Source organism: Balaenoptera physalus (genome assembly GCF_965194825.1).
Source record: "Balaenoptera physalus genome assembly, chromosome: 10".
Lineage (NCBI taxonomy): Eukaryota > Metazoa > Chordata > Mammalia > Artiodactyla > Balaenopteridae > Balaenoptera > Balaenoptera physalus.
The window spans coordinates 25991418-26011697 of record NC_138889.1 but is presented as its reverse complement, the minus strand read 5'-3'; the positions used below and the strand labels follow the sequence as shown (position 1 = coordinate 26011697).

General features: G+C 43.5%; 1 long non-coding RNA gene across 1 annotated transcript in view; it reads right to left on the bottom strand.

Moving 5' to 3' along the window:
- Positions 1-9842: 9842 nt before the first annotated feature.
- The window catches only part of LOC309636381, a 28014-nt gene continuing 17576 nt past the window's right edge, over positions 9843-20280 (bottom strand). Inside the window, exon 2 of the long non-coding RNA XR_014250002.1 lies at positions 9843-19669. This is a non-coding gene — a long non-coding RNA (uncharacterized lncRNA). The remainder of the gene's footprint in view (positions 19670-20280) is intronic.

The window sequence follows — 20280 nt, the reverse complement described above, 5'->3', positions numbered from 1 at the left end:
ATCATCCCACACCTAATTAATCACCAAGTTCTTCCAGTTCTTCATTCTATGAATCTTTTGGCTCCTGCCTTGCCACGCTTTCTATATCTTCCCTGTCCTATTGCAACACCTTCCCATTGATCTCCCTGGTTCCACTTCCTGCCTCTCCAACCCATCCTCCATATGCAGGTCAGAGTTGTCTTACATACACTGATCTGATCTGGCAACTCTCCTGTTTAAAAGTCCTTGATGGTTCTTCATTGCCTGTAGGATAAAATGCAACCTCCTTAGCCAGACATAAAAGGCCCATCATTATTTAGCTCCTCTGTACTTTCTAACCTCATTGCTGGCCACTTGTACCCTCTTACAGTCATTCCAAGTCATGATCAGTTTCTGGCATCTTTCATGCAATTCTCACCCCTGCACCTTTGCATATGTTCTTTTTTCTGCCCTGGAGGCTATTGACTCCTTGGTAAGTACCAGCTCATCCTTGAAGATTGCTCAGACATCTCTTCCTCTGTACACTCTGCCTTGATCTCCCTCAGGCACAGTTAATTTCTTTGTTCTCCATATTTTTATAACATATTGACTATGTCTTTCTTAGCATTTACCCAGCAATTTTGTAATTGTTTATTTACAAGACTGTTTCCCCAGCTAGAATGAGCTCCTTGAGGGTGAGGACCTTGCCTTTTCTATCTTTTGTATCTCTGATACCTGGTAGATCCTCTATAAATACAATTAGAAAATGAATGAGAAAAGTGAGGTTCAGAGAGGTGAAGTAGATTTCGGATTTTCCCAATCACACAGCCAGTCAATGGCGATTTCTGGGCTGGAACTGTGATCCTCTGACTCTGGACTTGTGTCCCATTTACCACAAAATGACTGACTGAAATTCAGCTCCCTACTGGGGTGGGGTGAGCGTGGGTGGGTATAGGGCACTGGACAGACCCATCCACTGATATCAAAGGGGATATAATTCAGCAGGCAGAACTGGCATCTGGAGGGGATCTGCAGAGACAAGAGTGACCAGTGCTCTGGGTTGTCAAAGTTGGGGGAAGGCACAGGAAGAGATAGGTGAGCCTTAACCAGGAAGCATAGAACCACTGCAGAGAAGCCAGGAGCAGACAACATTCAGAAATCCAGGAGGACAGGGACTCAGTGAAGTGGCATCAGATAAACTTATCAGAAGGACTCTGTGTTAGGGCTTTCCAGAGAAACTGAACCTATATGATGATTGATACCTAGGTTTAGCTCTATCTATCTATCTATCTGTCTGTCTGTCTATCTGTATCTCTATCTCTGTCTAGAAAGAGATTTATTATAAAATGTTGCCTCTCTCAATTATGGAAGCTGACAAGTCCCACTATGTGCCATCTGTAAGCTGGAGTTCCAGGAAAGCAGGAGGTATAGTTCAAAGGCCTGAGAACCAGAGAGCTGAATGGTACAGATTTCAGTCCGAGTCTGAAGGCCTGAGAACCAGATCACCAAAGGCAGAAGATTGCTGTCCAGATCAAGTTGTCAGGCAGAGAGTGAATTCAACCTTCCTCTACCTTTTTGTTCTTTTCAGGCCCTCAGTGGATTGAATGGTGCCCACCCACATTGGGGAGGACCATATGTTCCACTCAGTTCCCCAATTCAAATGCTAATCTCTTCCAGAAACACCCGCAGAGACACACCCAGATATCTGGGCATCCCATGGCCCATTAAGATTATCCATCACAAGTTCCTATTTTAGCTGCCAGATAAAGTCAGAGTCCTGGTCTTAAAAACGAGAAGCTTAGACTGATCACCAAGAGGACTTGGGCACAAGTAACAGGACAGGAAGCCAGTTACCAGAATCAGGTTACAAAGTAGAGAAGACAGGGAGGGAGGCTGAGAATAGGGGAGGCTATCACACCCTTGCCTCTCAGCTATGTTACACTCTAAAAAGCAGGTGTTTTCAAAATAGACAATAGTAAACATCTCCCGAGGATTTTCTCTCTATTTTTCCCTGGGTCCATTTTCCTTTATTTCCAGTTGCATTTCTGTTTACTAAAAACAAGCTGGTACTGACTTGGGATGATTGGCCGGTGTCCCTCATTTTGCACAGAAGAAGGTATCTGCTCATGCAGTCAAGGTGTATTTAGAGCTTGGAAAGAGGGCAGCTCTGCCTGGAGGGCTTCTCAACGGTCGTTGGTAGCCTGTGTCTGAGAAGATGACCTTGGGCTGGGCTTCAGATCCACACATCTGTTTGCTTCTGACCTGCCTCAAAAGAGGTATTAAAATGTACTCCAACTCTTTATCTTTCCCATCCTGATTAACCAAAATGTTTAATAAGTAACAGGGATGTTTCCAGTAATTTAGCACTTCATTAGTAATTTGTTCTATTAAAATATGTATCACCCAAATCAACTTCATTCAGACAACGTTTTGCTGCCTTCACAAAAGATAATGACTTCTAATTCCCATTACCTGAACAGCTTATAAACCTTCTAAGTGGTTTACTATTTTTCATTAAGGTGTATCACAGACAGATTTTGGACCTTGCAAAAAAGTAAATAAAGCCCATGAAAATTGAACCAGAGATAAGCAAGTAAAAGTGAATAAACACACTTAGAAACCCCCTTAGGGATACTACATTATGACTGTGCAGGAACAGCCTTTGTGTTTTTGCATAAAACAAAGTCCACTTCTTGTTAAGTCAGGGAATTTGAATTTTGCCTTTTCAGATACCTAAGGCAGCTGGAAACTTCATCCCTATTTCACAGAGATGAAGGCTTATAAAATCAGAGACTGTTGTGAGAAGGCGTCGAAGTATTTCATAATGCAGATGAGAGGAATTTTGAAGTCAACAGACTGTGTTTGGGACAGAATGGTTCACATGATAGCCTGTCCGATCACTGTTAATGAGTGGTGAATATGGTGCATCCACATCTCTACAAATGACCTAGAGACTGTCATACAGAGTGAAGTAAGTCAGAAAGAGAAAAACAAATATCATACACTAACGCATATATGAGGAATCTAAAAAAATGGTATAGATGATCTTATTTGCAAAGCAGAAATAGAGACACAGACATAGAGAACAAACATATGGATACCAAGGGGGGAGTGGGGGTGGGATGAATTGGGAGATGAGGATTGACATATATACACTACTATGTATAAAATAGATAACTAGTGAGAACTTACTATATAGTACAGGGAACCCTACTCAGTGCTCTGCAGTGACCTAAATGGGAAGGAAATCCAAAAAGGAGGGGATGTATGTATACGTATAGCTGATTCACTTTGCTGTACAGTAGAAACTAACAACATTGTAAAGCAACTATACTCTAGTTTAAAAAAATAGTGAATAAGGTGGAGATCTCACCCGTGGTTTGTGGCTTGACATTGACTTTGCCTGTTTGCCTTTCTTTTTGTATCTGCTCCACAGTACCCACTACAGCACTGAGCACATAGTAGGTAGGTTATGCTCATTTGTTTGACTCCAGATTGCTGCTACCTAGTATGCATTGAGAACACACCATGTGTCAGTTGCTGTACAGAAATGTTCAATGTCACCTTATTTATCCAGTGATTGGAGCTTACTCTTTTAAATAGCAACATTTTGCTATTTTGCGTTAGCCAATTTTGACAGAAATTATTCTCTAATATAATGCATATTTCTTTGTCTGCCTCCAGAGAGAAGACAGAATATGACCCCTACATTTAAGGGTCTAGAGGGAAAGCAGGACTCAAGGTATGAAGTGATAGCAAAAATTAAAGGGAGAGCAGGACGAGAGGCACAATGGAGGCGAAAGGAGAAGTGGCCTGCAGCCATGTGTTCATTCCTTCACTCAGCAGATATTTGCTGAGCACCTACTATGTGCTACCACTGTGCTACAGACTGAGGATTCAGTGATAGGCCAAGCAGACATGGTCTCTGTCCTCCCGAAGCCTCCAGGCTAGTGAGAAAATCTGAGAAGTGAAAACACCATTCTAATGTGGTGGGATACATACTGTGATGGAGAAAAAGACTGAGGACGTATAAAATGAGGCAGCTCAGAGGAGCATCCTGAGGAAGGAACGAGCATGGTTGCCCATTCCACTCCTCAGTATGTTAGTGAGAACCGACTAGGTTCCTGGGGTGAACAGATGTGAGGGACACTGCAGAACTGCCATCTCCTGTTCCCCAAAGAAATGTGTAGGACAAGAGATAGGCAAACATGAAGATCACAGGGCAATGGAGATGCAGCTTTACTTTTCCTGTGAGAGCAGTTGACGCTTCTAACTGGATCAATGTGGTGCAGAGTGGAAGTGCTTCCCCTTTAAGGTGTGCTATGCTGTGATTTAAGGAAGGTGCGGCAGGTGTCTTCATAGAGCCCTTTATCTGACGCTGACATTTTTTTAATTGCCGTATAGTTGATTTACAATTGCGTTAAGTTTCTGGTATATAGCAAAGTGATTCAGATATATATTCTTTTCATATTCTTTTCCATTATGGTTTATTACAGGATATTGAATATATATGTATCTCTATATATATATCTATCTATATATATACATATATAAAGTAGGACCTTGTCATTTATCTATTTTATATATAGTATTTTGTATCTGCTAATCCCAAACTCCTAATTTACCCCTCCTCCACCACCTTTCCCCTTTGGTAATCATAAGTTTGTTTTCCATGTCTGTGAGTCTGTTTCTGTTTGTAAATAAGTTTCTTTGTATCATATTTTAGATTCCACATATAAATGATATGATATGCTATTTGTCTTTCTCTGTCTGACTTACTTCACTTACTATGATAGTCTCTAGGTCCATCCATGTTGCCGCAAGTGGCATCATTTCATTAGAGTTTTCTACGGATATATGCGCAGGACTGGGATTGCTGGATCATATGGCAACTCTGTTTTTAGTTTTTAAAGGAATCTCCATACTGTCCTCCATAGTGGCTGCACCAATTTACATTCCCACCAACAGTATAAGAGAGTTCCTTTTCTCCACACCCTCTCCAGCATTTGTAATTTGTAGACTTTTTAACGATGGCCATTCTGACCGGTGTGAGGTGATAGCACATTGTAGTTTTGATCTGCATTTCTCTAACAATTAGTGATGTTGTGACTTCAACATTTTTAAAAGCAGTGTCTCAGCTAACTATTTCTGCATTACAAACCACCCCAAAGCTCAGTTGCTTAAACCAGTAGTATTTATTCTGGCTCCTGAGCTCCAGCTGAGTGGTTCTTCTGGTCTTGGCTGGGCTTATTAATGTGCTGGGTGTCATCTGTGGATCAATTCACCAGCTCTGGTGATCTTGACTGGTCTCTGGCACGTTTGGGGGTTTGCTGGTTATTGGTTGATCTGGGATGGCCTTGGTTGGGGCAAGTGGTTGGTTCACATGTTCTCTCATCTTCCAGAAGCCAGCCTAGTTATATTCATATGTGGTGGCAAAGTTCCAAGAAAGCAAGTGGAAGCATGAAGGCCTTTTGATGCCTAGGCTCAGAACTGACATACTATCACTTCTGCCATATTCTGTGGGCCAAAACAAGTCAGGTCGTGCAGACTCAAGGGTGGCGAAACACCCTTCAATTTTTCACGGGAGGAGCTACATAGTCATGTAGCAAAGGCATAAACTAGGAAGCCACTTTTGCAGTCAATCTACAACAAGCAGCAACTTTGAAAGTGCTGGAAAATCCAGTGTTTCCCTGGTATCTTTGTCACAGCTCATGTCTCTGGTGTCCTCTGGGCCTTGTCATGATTGTGCACACCTGCTTCTGTGAAAAGGAACAGACATCAGGCCCCTACAACTTTCCTCAGCCTCCTTTGTAGGGAGTTCTGTCTTCCCACTTGCGTGCAGTGGAAGTCAGCCAAACCAAGAGTCATAAGGGCAAATGCCCATTAAACAACGCTGGTCAGCTCTACTGACCATAGTCATCATATTGATCACTGATATTGATAGATCTGCCCTGGTCAAGAGACAGATCCACTGGGACAGAATGGTTGGCAGGTCACCACGTCCAGGGAGAGTGCCGTGTGTGCTGATATACCTTTAATGAACATTTAATACAGTGCTGCCTGCTTGAATGAGTTTGGGGTCACTGCTAACAAAAATCTGGGCTCAAAAATCTCATATATTTGGCATAAATGTGCCACCAGGCATTGAAATACCATGAGTCCCATTCTCACTTCAAGAAATGAGAACCAGTTTTTCTTAGGTGAAAATAAGAATCTTTCTTCTTTGTATCTTCTGATACAATCTTTTGTATTTTCAAACTCTGCACCTTTCAGGGTTCATGTTTTCTTGACTTTGCATTGGGAGAAAGATTTCCTTTTCTTCCTCAGTTTCTGTTATAGAAATCGGAGGAAGGCTATTGTGAATAAAGTTGCAATGAACAAGGGAGTGTAGATATCTTTTGAGATACTGATTTCAGTTCTGTTGGATATAAACCCAGAAGTGGGATTACTGTATTATATGGTAGTTCTGTTTTTAAATTTTTGAGGAACCACCATACATTTTACATTCCTACCAACAGTGCACAAGGGTTCCAATTTCTCCACATTCTTGCCAACATTTTAAAAAAATAATAGCCATCCTAATGGGTGTGAAGTGATATCTCATTATAGTTTTGATTTGCATCTCCCTGTTGCTTAGTGATGCTGAACATCTTTTAATGTACCTGTTGGCTATCTGTATGTCTTCTTTGGAGAAATGTCTATTCAAGATCCATTTTTTTTTTTTTTTTTTTGTATTTGTGCTTTGGGTTCGTTTGTCTTTTTTTTTTTTTAACATCTTTGTTGGAGTATAATTGCTTTACAATGGTGTGTTAGCTTCTGCTTTATAACAAAGTGAATCAGCTATACATATACATATATCTCCATATCTCCTCCGTCTTGCATCTCCCTCCCACCTTAATAGGTGTTTTGTTATTGAGTTGTAGGAGTTCTTTGAATATTAATCCCTTATCAGATTATTCACAATAGCCAAGGCAAGAAACAACCAAAACGTCCATTGATGAATGAATGGAGAAAAAATGTGGTATATACATACCTGGACTATTATTCAATCTTAAAAAGAAGGAAATCCTGTCATATGCAGCAACGTGGATGGACCTGGGGCACATTATGCTAAGTGAAATAAGCCAGTCACATTTGTAAGGACAAATATGGCATGATTCCATTTCTATGAGGCATCTAAAACAAACTCATAGAAGCAGAGATTAGAATGTTTGTTGCCAGGGGCAAGGGTCTGGGGAAATAGGAAGTTGTTCATGGGTATACAGGTTCAGTTATGGAAGACAAGTGAGTTCTAGAGATCTGCTTTATAAAATAGTGCCTTTAGTTAATACTATATTGTGCACTTAAAAAAAAATTGTTCAGAGGGTAGATCTCATGTTAAGGGCTCCTACCACAAAACCAAACCAAAACCAAACCAAAACAGAACCCTTAAGGGACATGAGGTAACTGTTGAAGGTGATGGATATATTTATTACCTCGACTGTGGTGATGGTTTCCCAGGTTGATGCATATGTCCAAACTCAACAAATTGTATGTATTAAATATGCACAGTTTTTTATTTATCAATCATACCTCAGTAAAGCTGTTTTTTAAAAAGGAAACCTGAGAAAGGGCTCTGATGGGACACTGGCCCTGGGTGCCTGCCATGGTCCAATCAACTGCCTCCAGGGGGTGGTACTATTGCACTAACTGGGCATTACCTATGGCAACCTGTGTGTGGAGGAAGGATCAGTTCCTGGCAAGATGCACGGGGATGAGTGTGGGTGGGGGTGGGGATAGAAGGTGGCTGGTTGGGAGTGAGGGTAACAATGGGGCAGGGAGTAGGATCAAATAGTATTTTTCTAGTTGAGATAGTCCAATTTATTCAGACTAGCTTGCAAGTGCCATTAGACCACACAGACAAGTTTATGAACAATTAAATTATAATAAAATACTAAAACAAAAACTATCTATGGTATTTACTATATCTTTGATCATAAATATTTAAATACCCTCAGATTCTACAAGGAGGCAAAGATGAATCACTGATTACATCCTGAAATGTGCTTTCCTGAATGTTCCCCGCTAACAGCTTTCTAATTTGTTGCTTTATATCTTTTCAATGAATTCTATGTTAAAATGGTTATTTGAGATTTCTGATTTGTTGAGTTGTGGATCGATGACGGTTTATCTTATGAGCAGAGTTGACCTATTGGCAGGAATCTTGACATGCCACATTGCAACAGAGGCCTTTGCCAAGGGCCATGTAACTCTCCTCTGGCCCTCCCTACTTTGATTCCCCACTCACTCAGCTCAAACCATCCCATGAGCTCTCAGTCCTCACACGGCCCATCTGTCTGTTGTATGGGTGGACTCTAAGGAAAAGAGTAAGAACATTATGGCCAAGCTTTATAGAGGAAAACAAGCTAATTATTGTCCCAGTGGATAAATACTATATTACCCATTCTGTGGATAGTGGTCCAAAGACAGTGTACGTAATAAATGAGAGGAGCAAAGAACTGCTGCTTAGGGACTTAAATGCTCCAACTTCTAAAGACTCTCACTGCTCGATGAAAATATCTCCAGTGCTTGACTCCGAAAGAATTCTAGAAAGTACAAGTCTCATGCATCACATTCGGAATTTAACCCCTTCCCAGCTGCCATTTTCTTAAGGCCAGCAGGTTCTCTGAAGGTCTCACTGCAATCTTTTCCTCCCATCTCCCTGTTGTCACCACTCCCTCCCAGATGTTGCTAGTTCCAGGACCCAGCTCATGTATTTGACATTGGTATTTCTTGCTGAGAGATGGCAAGTATAGGTTGATGGGTTTGGCAGCAGCAGAATTGTTCTGAGCAGAGCTGGTATATGCCTTCTTGGTAACTTCAACCCAGGGAGGTTAAAAAGCAAACAAGCAAGACAGCCAGCACTTGCTCTTTTCTCCTGCTTCTTCTTCGGTACATAGCTTTCCTGAGTAAGAGTTGGGTCTCCCATTGCCAGATCATCCAGTGAGAATTCACGCCCCTTAATATTAATAGAATAAGCATTTGCAAGTCAGATATTTTTTAGCATAAGCAAAGCACAGGATTTTCCTGATAAAAGGCTGTTCTTGGCTTACCCTGGGTTAAGATCTTTCTTGATTGGCACAGAACTGTTTCTGCTGTCTCTTCATGTGCCTGTTACCTGTCGTGGAAAGGGTATAAATACTGACACGTAAGCTTGTAGTTCAGCCTTTTTTTATGGCACTATTTCACCTTTCCCTGGTACTAGGAAGGCCCCCTACTCCCAATGCAATTAGCATCAATGGGCTGCTTGCTGTCATTGTTAAATGGGAAGCAGAGGAACTGCATTGGTTTTCTGCTGTTGTGTTTCCTTATTTTCCCAGGTTTGCGCCCAGAACATAAGACCCATTCTAACTACTGCTGTTAAGCCCTGATTGCTGTGACACATTATTAAGAACAACAAAGCCCTTTTGTTCTTTGCTCTCTCTGAGGGAACAGCCAACTCAGCCCTCCCCCGTGGAAGTCAGATGCTCTTGGTCTGTCATTTACACATACTTTGACTCCAAAACCATGCATTTGACCTGAATGAAATAGTCTGGGGAAAGTTCCATTGTAGAGTGTTTTGATGCACTGATTTGGTTCATCCCATTTTATTTCAACAAACGTTTGTTTAAGACTTATCCTATGCCTGACTTTGGGGTTGCACAGAAAACCAAGTCACCATCCCTGTCCTCAAGGAACTCACAGTCCGTGGTAGAGAAAGAGAGATAAATAAAGTAAGTTAAAGTGAGTTTGAAACAACCTACCACAAGGAACACAGAGGTTACTATGGAAGCAAAAGGTGGGAGCACTAAGTCTACCAGGGTAAGATGGGAGATCTTTCTAGGGACAGCGATGATAGAACCAAATTTTAAAGAGGTAAGATTCTTGAAACATTTATTCATTCACTCAACAAATATTACATTTCCGAAGGGCGAGGCACATAAGTACTCCAGTGAGTAGGTGGATAGGACCTGAGAGCAATTGTTGGTGGATGGAGAAATGTCAGGAAGAGGAAAGACCATGGAGAGAGGCATGGAGAGCTGAGAGGAGGGGCATCCAAGGAATTGCTAAAGTCCAGGAGTGTAGAGGAGAGTGATGAGGCAGGGGATAGAACATAAGGGGGGAGGACTCAGTTCTAAAGAGTCTTTAGACTGAACCTTATTCTGAGGAGGAGGGGAACTATTAAAGGATCTTAATAGTGACATAATCAGAGCTACGTTTTAGCAAGACAACCCTGTCCTGTTCAAAGAACAGAGTGGAGACAAGACTCAAAGAAGGAAAATTAGGAGACTATTGTTGTAATTAATGGAGTAGAGCAATGGCTTGGGTCTGAATAAAGGCAGTGATATTGGGTTGGACAAAAGGGCATACATGTGAGACACATTTAGGGTTTAGAAATGATAGGCATAGCGGGTGGGGGAGGAGGTGAATGGGACGGCTTCAGGATGAGTTCCAGTTTTCAGACCTGCATGACCAGCTAAAAGAGAAGACTTGCACTGTGTTGGAGAAGCCTGGAGGAGAAGAGGATTTAGGGAAGAAAGACAGTGAGTTGTGTTTTGAACAACTTAAGCATAAAACACCTTTGAGGATGTCTTTTAGGCAGTCAGAAATGTTGGTCTTTAATTTGGGAGAAAGGCTGGGCTGGAGGTATCGTTTGAGGAGTCACCTCCTTAGGTGGTGATCAAAACCAAGGGCGTGGATGAGAACACATGGGAGAGCCTGTGTGGGAAGAAAATGCAGGAAAGGAAGAAGCATAGGGCAGAAATATTTAAGGGACAAAGGCAGTTGAAAAGAAGCCAGCAAGGAGATCAAGATGAAACAGAAATGAGAGAACCTGGAGAGAGAGAAGAGATCATTCTTTCAGAAGCCAAGGGGAAAGAACATTTCAAGGAGATGGGAATGCAGAAAGAAAGGTTTAAAATTTTTTTTAAAGGAGGTAGAGAGGAAGAAAGGAAGGGAGGAAGGGTGGGAGGAAGGGGCTAAGCAGGAAGAAGAATAGAAAGAAGCTCTTGGACTTGGCAATTAGGACATCACTGTTGAACTTGGAAGCGGTTCAGTAGAGTTTCAGAAGATACAGAGATTCCTTCCTAGTTCAAAGTGGTTCATGAAGATTTTCCTTGCAAGAGGCAAAAACCAAATGAATGAAAAACCTCTTTGATTTAGTTCTTAAAAACAAACAAACAAAAAGACATACCTGCACCGGTCCAGTTTCGTTCAAGCTTTAGCAAATTAGTGTGGCTCAATCTGCCATTGGTTCATGATTCAGTGCAATTCATCTGTGACCTCCTGCCTTGCCGTCTTCTACATCCTCATGTGGTGGTGGCTGGTCCTGGTAACAGACCTTCTCTGCAAGACCCTCCTCTTCTCCTAGCTGGTTGAACTTGGTACTTCAGCAGCTGATCTTATCACTTTAAAGGCAACCTTCTATCCACAGTTCTCCTTACAGAATTTTCCAGCTCACAGGAAGCCCACTTCCAAGAATAATACCATGTTTCTTCATCTTTCTGTTTTGTTTGTTTTCTCCATGTGTAGGAGTAAGTTTTAGGGCTCTTGGTCAGAGGTATTTTATAAAGTAAATTGGGAAGGCACAACATAGAGTACATGGGGAAATCTGTCAACAAGAAAGGAAGGAATAGAGAGGCAAAGACACTGCAAATAAAGAGCCACAGATTACGTGGAGCTATGGAGAAAGTGGAAAATAAATAAGAAGGAGGGGGAAAGGATGGCACAGAGAAATATGAAAGTGAAGGTAAAATATTATTAGGGACACATAGTAGGTGCTTCTAAAGTATTTGTTGACTAAATGAATAAAAACAACGCAGGGGGAAACATGGGGCTGTTGTAAACCTTGCTTCTGCTGTGTTTACACTTTGTTGTCCTCTGCTGATGGGGACCCTATGCCCTCTCCTGTTTGCAATCCAGAGGAGGCCCCAAGCTGTGGGGTAAACCCTGCTCATCCCAGAAGGTGGGATGACGTGTGTCCTGAGCAGTGTGGCTGCCGCCCAAGCCTCCTGTATTGCAGTGATGTTCTCCTTTTCATGCTTATTGGCGTATCACCGATTCAGATGTGCTGGACCCCAGAGGGTTTCTAGGTAGTAAATAAATGACCCCTCTGAGTTTGTACTTGGCAAAGACATGACCAGGTTGGCTATCTTTGGAGGCCAGTGAATGAGATGCCCCAGGAGTACAGTAGAGCTGTCGACTCAGAAACCTTCTTTTCGTTGTTCAGAGAAAAATATCTGCACGCAGATAATGTGCTGATCCTGGGTTCATCCAGTTGCTAGAATGGACACTGCATAGCTCACCCCACATCCAGTGGGCATGTGAGGAAAAGTGTTCAGCAAGGGTTACTGTCTGACACACAAAAAAATACTGGGAGAGGAGAGGGGAAACTGGTCCAAGGCACCGCTGGACCCAGGAACTCACATTCCATCACTACCTCTTGACTAGTTTCCTTAATTATTGGCACTTTCTCTGAAATGACATCTCCATGAGGAGGTGGCCAGTGGCTGACAGACCCCAGTTAAGATCCATCCAGTATCATAACCAGACAGGGAGACAGCTCTTCACCTAACCTTCAGTTAGACAATCCCTCAGGAAGGATCATGACCAGCCTAGCTTGGATTATATGCCCGTCCACAGACCAATCACTTTGGCCAGGGAGGTGAAGTTCTGTGATTATCCCATGTTGGGCCAGGTATCCACATCTTAATCCATCATTAGCCAAAGAGGTTCAATCTCATAAGAAGATGTCAGCCGCCAGCCGTTCCCAAAGGCTGTTCACAGGAAGAGAAGTATCCTTGTTCTTAACAAAGTGCCACCTGAAGAAACTCTTTCTCTTCTAGGTATTGGTTATATGTTTATGAGGGATGAGGCTATCAACGCCATTCTGCAACCATGAGGGGAGGCAGCCAATCATAGAAGGGGGCACATCTGAGGACATGGCAGAGACAGGGAGCTAGAGTCTCTGGACGGATCCAACCCAGACACTTGCCCTTCCTTGGCACTTTGAGTCCATAGCATTCCTTATTCTTTAGACCAGTTCAAAGTTGGTTTTTTGTCTCTTGTTTTTGGTAACTTGCAGCCAAAAATTCCCTAACTGTATGGGGGTGATTGAAGAGTGGTTCTAGAAAAAAACTAAGAGCTGCTGAGCAGCCAAAAGAGGTCCGCTAAAGTGAGGATGAGGAGAACGCTGCCCGGAGGACATCTACGGCCATGCTTAAGTCTGAAGGAAAAGCCTTGGATTTTCGTTGATGTTCAGTGGAAGATGTGGGCAGGGGAGCCAGGCGAGGCCTCCTCATAGTTACTGACCCTCACGGCAACTCCTGACTACCATCCATTGTCAACTCTAAGACCGGGACCCTGGACCTGAGGGTGAGGAGTACTGGCTGCATTTCATGCTAACTGTTGGTCCTTGGGGCCAGGCAGGCCAGGGTCTTCCTTCTGGACAGTGACCTTTGGGGAGGTGAAGCTGGTACCTCAGGTTGGGGGCCCCATGCCTTCTATCCCAACGCCCTTTCTCTGCTTCTGTAGGTTAGCGTCCTGCTTGCTGTAGGATACGTTAGGGTTAGTGTCACATGGAAAGAGGGTTTTGTGAAGTGAGGGCACCAGAAAAGGCGCTCTCTGGGGATGGAGGGCAGCAGGGCGAGTCTCACATCAGTTGGAAGACTCTAGCTTGGCCAGTTGCTTGGGAGATTCTTCTTCCCCAGGTGCCAGCTTCTCTCAAGACCTTGTGGCCTAGAGAGCCGTCTCACCTCTCTCTCTCTCACCCAAGCCTCAGGAAATCCCAGGCCCAGGGGACAATGCTGTCTTGTTCCCAAGCTGTGATTTCTGAGTGGCCTCTTGTTTGGGGGCCCAGGGAGCAAGAATAACAGGCTGGGAAGCAAGGAAAGAACTGCTCTGGGAGCTGGGCTGCAGTTTCTTTGTGTTCCCTGCCATGTGCCCCTCTAATCTAGGACAGAGGGCCTGCTCCCAGCTGGGCATTGGAAGGGGCCCTGGCCTTTGGGCTCCTGGGAAATAGGACCAGAGTAAGGAAGAGCAGGAACCTCACGGGTCCTTCAGGGCAGCTGAGGGTGTCTGAGTGTGAGGATTGTTCAGTCTGACCTGACTGGTGCATGTGTCGGCGTGAGTATGTGTCCGTGGGTGTGAATGTGGATGACTCTATGGAAGTATGTATTTGCTCTCTCTGTGACTCCTTGATTATGGGTGAATAGAATTAGAACCCCAAATTTGGTAGGTCTTGTTTGTCAGAAATAGACCTAAGCTTATCCAAGCCCAAATGGAATTAGACTACCCGTCTTCGGCCTTAGGACTTTGTCCTACAGTGGCATTATCATGAACCGACTCAGTGTTGTACGCAGGCTCCTCGGGCTTGATGGATAAGGCCTGGTGTATGTGTGTTGTTTGTGTTGCTTGTGTGTATGCACTTAACAGTCCATGTGCACTAGCCATGGTTTGTGCATGATCTGCTGTAGGCATGCTGGGCAGAGCTTAGCAGAGACCTGGTCACATATTAATATAATGAAATGTGTGGACTCTTCCTTAGATGATGGACTAGCCTCCTAACTAGGCCTCCTATCTTCAATCCTTTCATGCTTTCTTTCAGGGCTCCCTGCACTTTTCCACCAAAATACCCCACGTATGGTGGTTCTCAATCCTGACAGCCCATTAGACACTGCTTCCCGGGCCCCATCCTCAGAAGTTTGAATTTAAACAGCCAAAGGTAGCACCTGAGACTTGGCGACTCTTGAAAATTCCTCAGATGACCCTGATGTACAGCCAAGGTTGAGAACCACAGGTTAAAGGAAGGGGACCACGAACCCCTCTGCTCTGGGCCTGGCCTATAGCTGCTCACAGCCAGGGTGAGATTTCTTGGACTTTGCTTGTTTTTTATCAAACATTCCTGTGATTTTTGCTAAATAAATGTAACACGTTCACACTATAACCACACTATTTTAAATTACTTACCAATGAGTTAAATTTCCACTCCAAAATGGAGCACCACGTTTTTGCCGTGCCTCTCATGCCAGCTCACAACCCCATGCTCCCGGGTCTACATGTACCCCAGGAATGCAAACCAGGGCTGACTTACCTGCACCTCCCACAAAGCCTTTCACCTACAAATCTTTGGGATGTGTTTGCCAATATTTACCAAGGTAAGAGGTCAGTTTTCCTAAAAGTTCCCTTTGATCTTGTGTTTGTTCAAAATGTATGATGGCTCTCCATTGCCTGGGACACTGATTCTGAAATAGAGTAAAGATGCCCAGGTGGTACAGGAAATTACATTGGGGGTTCATTAACAAATTTTTTTAAAAAGTAGCTATGTATATATTTTATGCATATTGGATAAATACAAATAGGACATAAAACTGTGATTATTATATTATTATTTCTTAGAACAAGGCTAAGTTTTAAAAAAGGGGGTGGGGCGTAGTTGTAAATTTGATTTTAAATAACCCACTATGTCAATAGTAGTGCTTGGATGTATGTGTCCAAGTGAGAAGTAAATGACTAAACGATGGCATTCACGGCCCATCTAGTCTGACCCTGACCAGTGCTTCCAGCCTTATTTTTTCTTCCTTACCCAAAAGGGCTCTCTGCTTTGTCAAAAAGGCTTACAAATAGTCTCATATATAGAGGTCCCATAAAAACATGAACTCTGGTATAGAATTACAAACTTGTGGTTACCAAAGGGGAGAGGGAAGGGTGAGGGGGTATGGGATTAACAGATACAAACTACTATGTATAAAATAGATAAGCAACAAGGATATGTTGTAGAGCAAAAGGAATTGTATCCATTAGCTTGTAATAATTCATAATGGAGTACAATCTGCAAAAATACTGAATCACTATGTTGTACACCTGAAACTAATATAATGTTGGAAATCAACTATCCTTCAATAAAAAATAATAATAAAATGCAAAAAAACCCCAAAACAAAAACATAAACTCTGGAACTATTCTACCTGGTTAAACCAATGGTTCATCCAAGTCCAAGAGGAAGAGGCACATACTCCACTTCTTTTTTTTTTTTAATAAATTTATTTATCTATTTATTTATTTATGGCTGCATTGGGTCTTCGTTGCTGTGCGTGGGCTTTCTTTAGTTGCGGCGAGCGGGGGCTACTCTTCATTGTGGTGCGTTGGCTTCTCATTGCGGTGGCTTCTCTTGAAGCTCTAGGTATGTGGGTTTCAGTAGTTGTGGCACACGGGCTCAGTAGTTGTGGCTCGCAGGCTCAGTAGTTGTGGCGCATGGGCTCAGTTGCTCTGCAGCATGTGGGATCTTCCCAAACCAGGGCTAGAACCCGTGTTCCCTACATTGGCAGGCGGATTCTTAACCACTGCACCACCAGGGAAGCCCCAGACTCCACTTCTTGACAGGGGATGTATGTGGCAAGGTTCTGAAAGAACATACAAGATGGATAAGATTGTCATGGCCATTTTTGGGAAATGTAATCTGCCACAATCCATTTCACGGATTTCATACACACTTCATGATCTTATATGCACATGTAGGTGAGGTTTAGGATAAACAGGCAAGAAGCACTCTTCTCTCCCTCCCCTTATTCATATCCAGCTTGACAGAAAGGCCTCAATTCAGGGGGCCAATTGGGCCATATGTGGACAGGGCTTTGACCTCTTCCTTCAGACCTGTGGAAAATGCTAGGGACGCAGACAGTCTGAGCAGGAGCAGATGAAGGAACACACAGCGATCTTGCCTACACTGCCCTGCACACCAGTCCTCCAACCCTCTTCCCCTTGCCATTGCACTTTGGCTCCTGGAGTAAGTTCCCCCGGTCCTCCACATCTCTCCTTTGGCCCCATGCCTCTAGGGGGAACACGCCAAAGCTAAGGGAAGAGGGCAGCCACCACAGGACCCTTGGGGAGTTAGTACAACACAGTGATTAAGAGTGAGGATCCTGGAGTCAGATGGACTTGGGTTTGAATTCCAACTCTGCCAATGCTGTGGCTTTGGAAAAATTCCTCAGTTCTCTAAGACCCAGTGCACCATCAGTTAAGTGCAGGTAATGGTAAGAGCATTTCCTTCAAGAGTAGTTGTGAGGACTAGATGAACTGATGGAGATAACACTACTCATCTGTGAGAGTTTGTGGGAAGGAGAGGGAGACTCTTAGAACTGGAAGCATCTTTGGTATCATCCAATAATAATAATCACACTTATTGAGTGTTTGCTGTATGCCAAGCACTTCACGTACATTGACTAATTTAATCTCTAAAAGTTTCATGAAATGGGTATTTTAATCTCCATTTTAAAGATGGAGAAAGGGCCCAGAGAGTTTCAGTACGTTGCCCAAGAAGGGATAGGTCGGATTTGAACCCAGGTTTTTCTGACTCTGGCCTCAGAATGGTTCTCACCTTGGACAGGGCTTCTTAACGGCGAGAGTGTGTCTGGGGCCCCCGTGGGCGCTCTGAGTGACAGTGAGGCTGTCAGGTGGTCAAGGCCGAGTTTGCTCTTTCACAGTTCACTGCAGATGGTGCCAGGGAGTCATTGGCCATTAACCTTGAGGTCACGGAGAAACATAGCTGCTGTTGTTCCAGGATGCAAATGTGCTTTTTGGCACAGTGGTCTTTAACCCTCCCATAATATACCCTGTGTTCTCTCAGCTCAGGGCCTTTGCACATGCTATTCATTTATTCATTCAGTAAACATTTTTGAGCCCCTCTTGTTAATCACAATGATATGTGCTGGGGTAAGACCACTGGACAGGATGAACAAGTTGTGTTCCCTCTTGGAGCTCCCTTTCAAATTGCAGAGGTAAAAGGGAGACAGAAGATATTCATGGAAACAAAAGAGTGAAAAAGATAACCCCAGATTTGGGATCTGTTAATCACTAAGAAGAAAATAAACAAGGTAATGGAAAAGGGAATAGTCTGGAACACCTCCCAGACCTAATTATCCTTTAGGGTGTACCCAGATAGCACCTCTTCTGAGAATCCTTTCTGGCCCAACAAGTCTAGGTAAGACATTCTCCAACGTGCTACCAGGGCATCTGACTTACCACTGTCATGGCATTTATATTTGTTTGTTTACTTGTCTTCTCTCATACGAGCCTGTGTGCTTCCTGAGGACAGGGACCAGACACTGTCCCCAGCACCTGGAAGGTGTCTGACACAGCAAAGGTGTTTGATTATTATTTGTTAAATTAACGGATGGATGGATGGATAGATGGATGGGTGGATGGATGGACAGAGGGATGGACGGATGGATGGAGGGATGGACGGATATGTTTTTCTGGGTGAGACATCAAGGCTATTTTTAGTGCAATTATGTCCTCAAGGTTGTGTGATCTGATTGCATTCTTCCAAACTGCTGCTGGCTGTCCTTTTTTTTTTTTTTTTACATATTTTGGGATTTTAATGAATGAGAATGATTTGCACTGCAGCATATGGCTACTTTAATTAAGCAAAAGGTATCATTTTAGTAGCATAATAAATAGTGTATAATTTATCAGGTCTCATGTGTATTTTAGAAGTATACCATGTGGGCTATATAAGTCTTTCTGTATTTGGGAGGGGTGGAAAGAATGCCTATTGATCTGATGCAAGACAGTGCATGGAAAAAATGAGCTGAACATCTTGTTTGGCCCCCGAAGAGGCAGTTTTCTGTGCTGGGGTCATCTTGACACCCTAAAAAGCAGAGGAACTAAGACAGGCGAGTGGGAGTGGGGAAAAGCCACCAGCTAGTGTTGTAGAATTAAGAGTAACCCTCTGTTTGTTCCTCATGGAACAAAGCACTGAAGAGGTAGTTCTCCATTGAAAGAGGTGCTGCTTGGAGAGTTGGAAAGAGGCCCTGGGCTCCTGGGCTTTGTTGCTAAGCATTTGCTCAGGGCTGGGGAATTAGAATCCATCTGGGAGAAGGGGCAGGCTAAAAATATGGCGGGGGAAAGCAAGCTTATCACGTGGCACAATGGAAACCCAGTAATAGTGAGATATGGCAAAGAAACACCAAACAGGTTAGAAATAGACCCTGACATAGCTATACAGATAGACAGATGGGCTGGCTGGGTCCAGGACCTTTCAGTGAGCTAGATGCCTCTGACACAGAACAAAAGGTGCCCAGGCTCTCCAAGAATACTCAGCACTGTGATAAGGGCCTTTCCTGGGTCAGCGCTCCCCTTCACTAGAGACAAGGGCAACTGATCCCTGTGCTATGGGACTGGGATGCCCAGATGGGGAGTCACCAGGAAAATGAAACCAGGGGAAAGGGGTGCTCTAAAAAATGAATTTTCCCGTACGGAACTCATGGACACTTTCTGTAAACAAACTGACCTGTTATTTGCCCTCCTCATGCCCTCCTCAGAGAAGGATTCGTGGAGAAAGTGGACAGAGAACAGGGTCTGGTAGGGTGAGTCACATCAGACAGATGGAAGGAGTGGGAGAAAGGCATTAGCAGAAACAGAGGAACAGTGTGCCACGTAGCATACCTTTTATTACATTTTATATGGACCCCATGTGGGAGATATCAATTCTATTTCTCCATCATCTCTCTATCTATTCCAGAGGCTGCAAGGAGACATATGTTTGGGGACAATGAAGAAACCTACCTATCTGAGCAGAGCATCTATGGACAGGGCAGATCAGCCTATTCTGATTTCATGCACTTTTGAAAAGTACAAGGAGGTGAGATCAAAAAGTAGATCGAGAAGAGATTGTAGAAAACCTTGGAGGCTTTATCTGTAAATTAAAAAAAAAAAACAAAAAATCATTTACTACCTACACCTATCTACAATATGCAAGGCACTCCATTTGGGCTGGGCTGTATCAAGAAGTATCTGACTCAATCAAATTGCTGCTTGGGCAGCTCCATTTGGATGACCCCCTGGCACGTTAGACACCACATGGCCAGCACACTACTCCTCATGTGTCTGCTCAGATGAGCGCCTTCCTTTATTCCTTTTTCCCAGTTAAAGGCACCAGTGTGCACCCTGTCACCTGAGCCATAAACCCAGTATCTATTCTAGACACTCGTTTCTCCCTGGCTCTCCATGTTAAATCAAGTATCACATCCCACCAATTTCACCTCCTAACCCTTTCTCCAATCTCTCAGTTCCTTTCTATTTCTCTTTCTTCAATTGTTACATTCCTAACTGGTGCATTTAAAGCTATCTGGGAGAAAGGGAAGACTAAAAATAAGGCAGGGGGAAAGCAGTTGGAAGTTGCTACTTGGTGCCCCTGCCTCCAGGCCTGCACCCCTCCATTTCAGACACCCCACTACCACCACGCCACCCCCTGCTTAGAACTCTACAAGGATTCTTCAATAGCTAAAACAATAGTAGTTGCTGGTT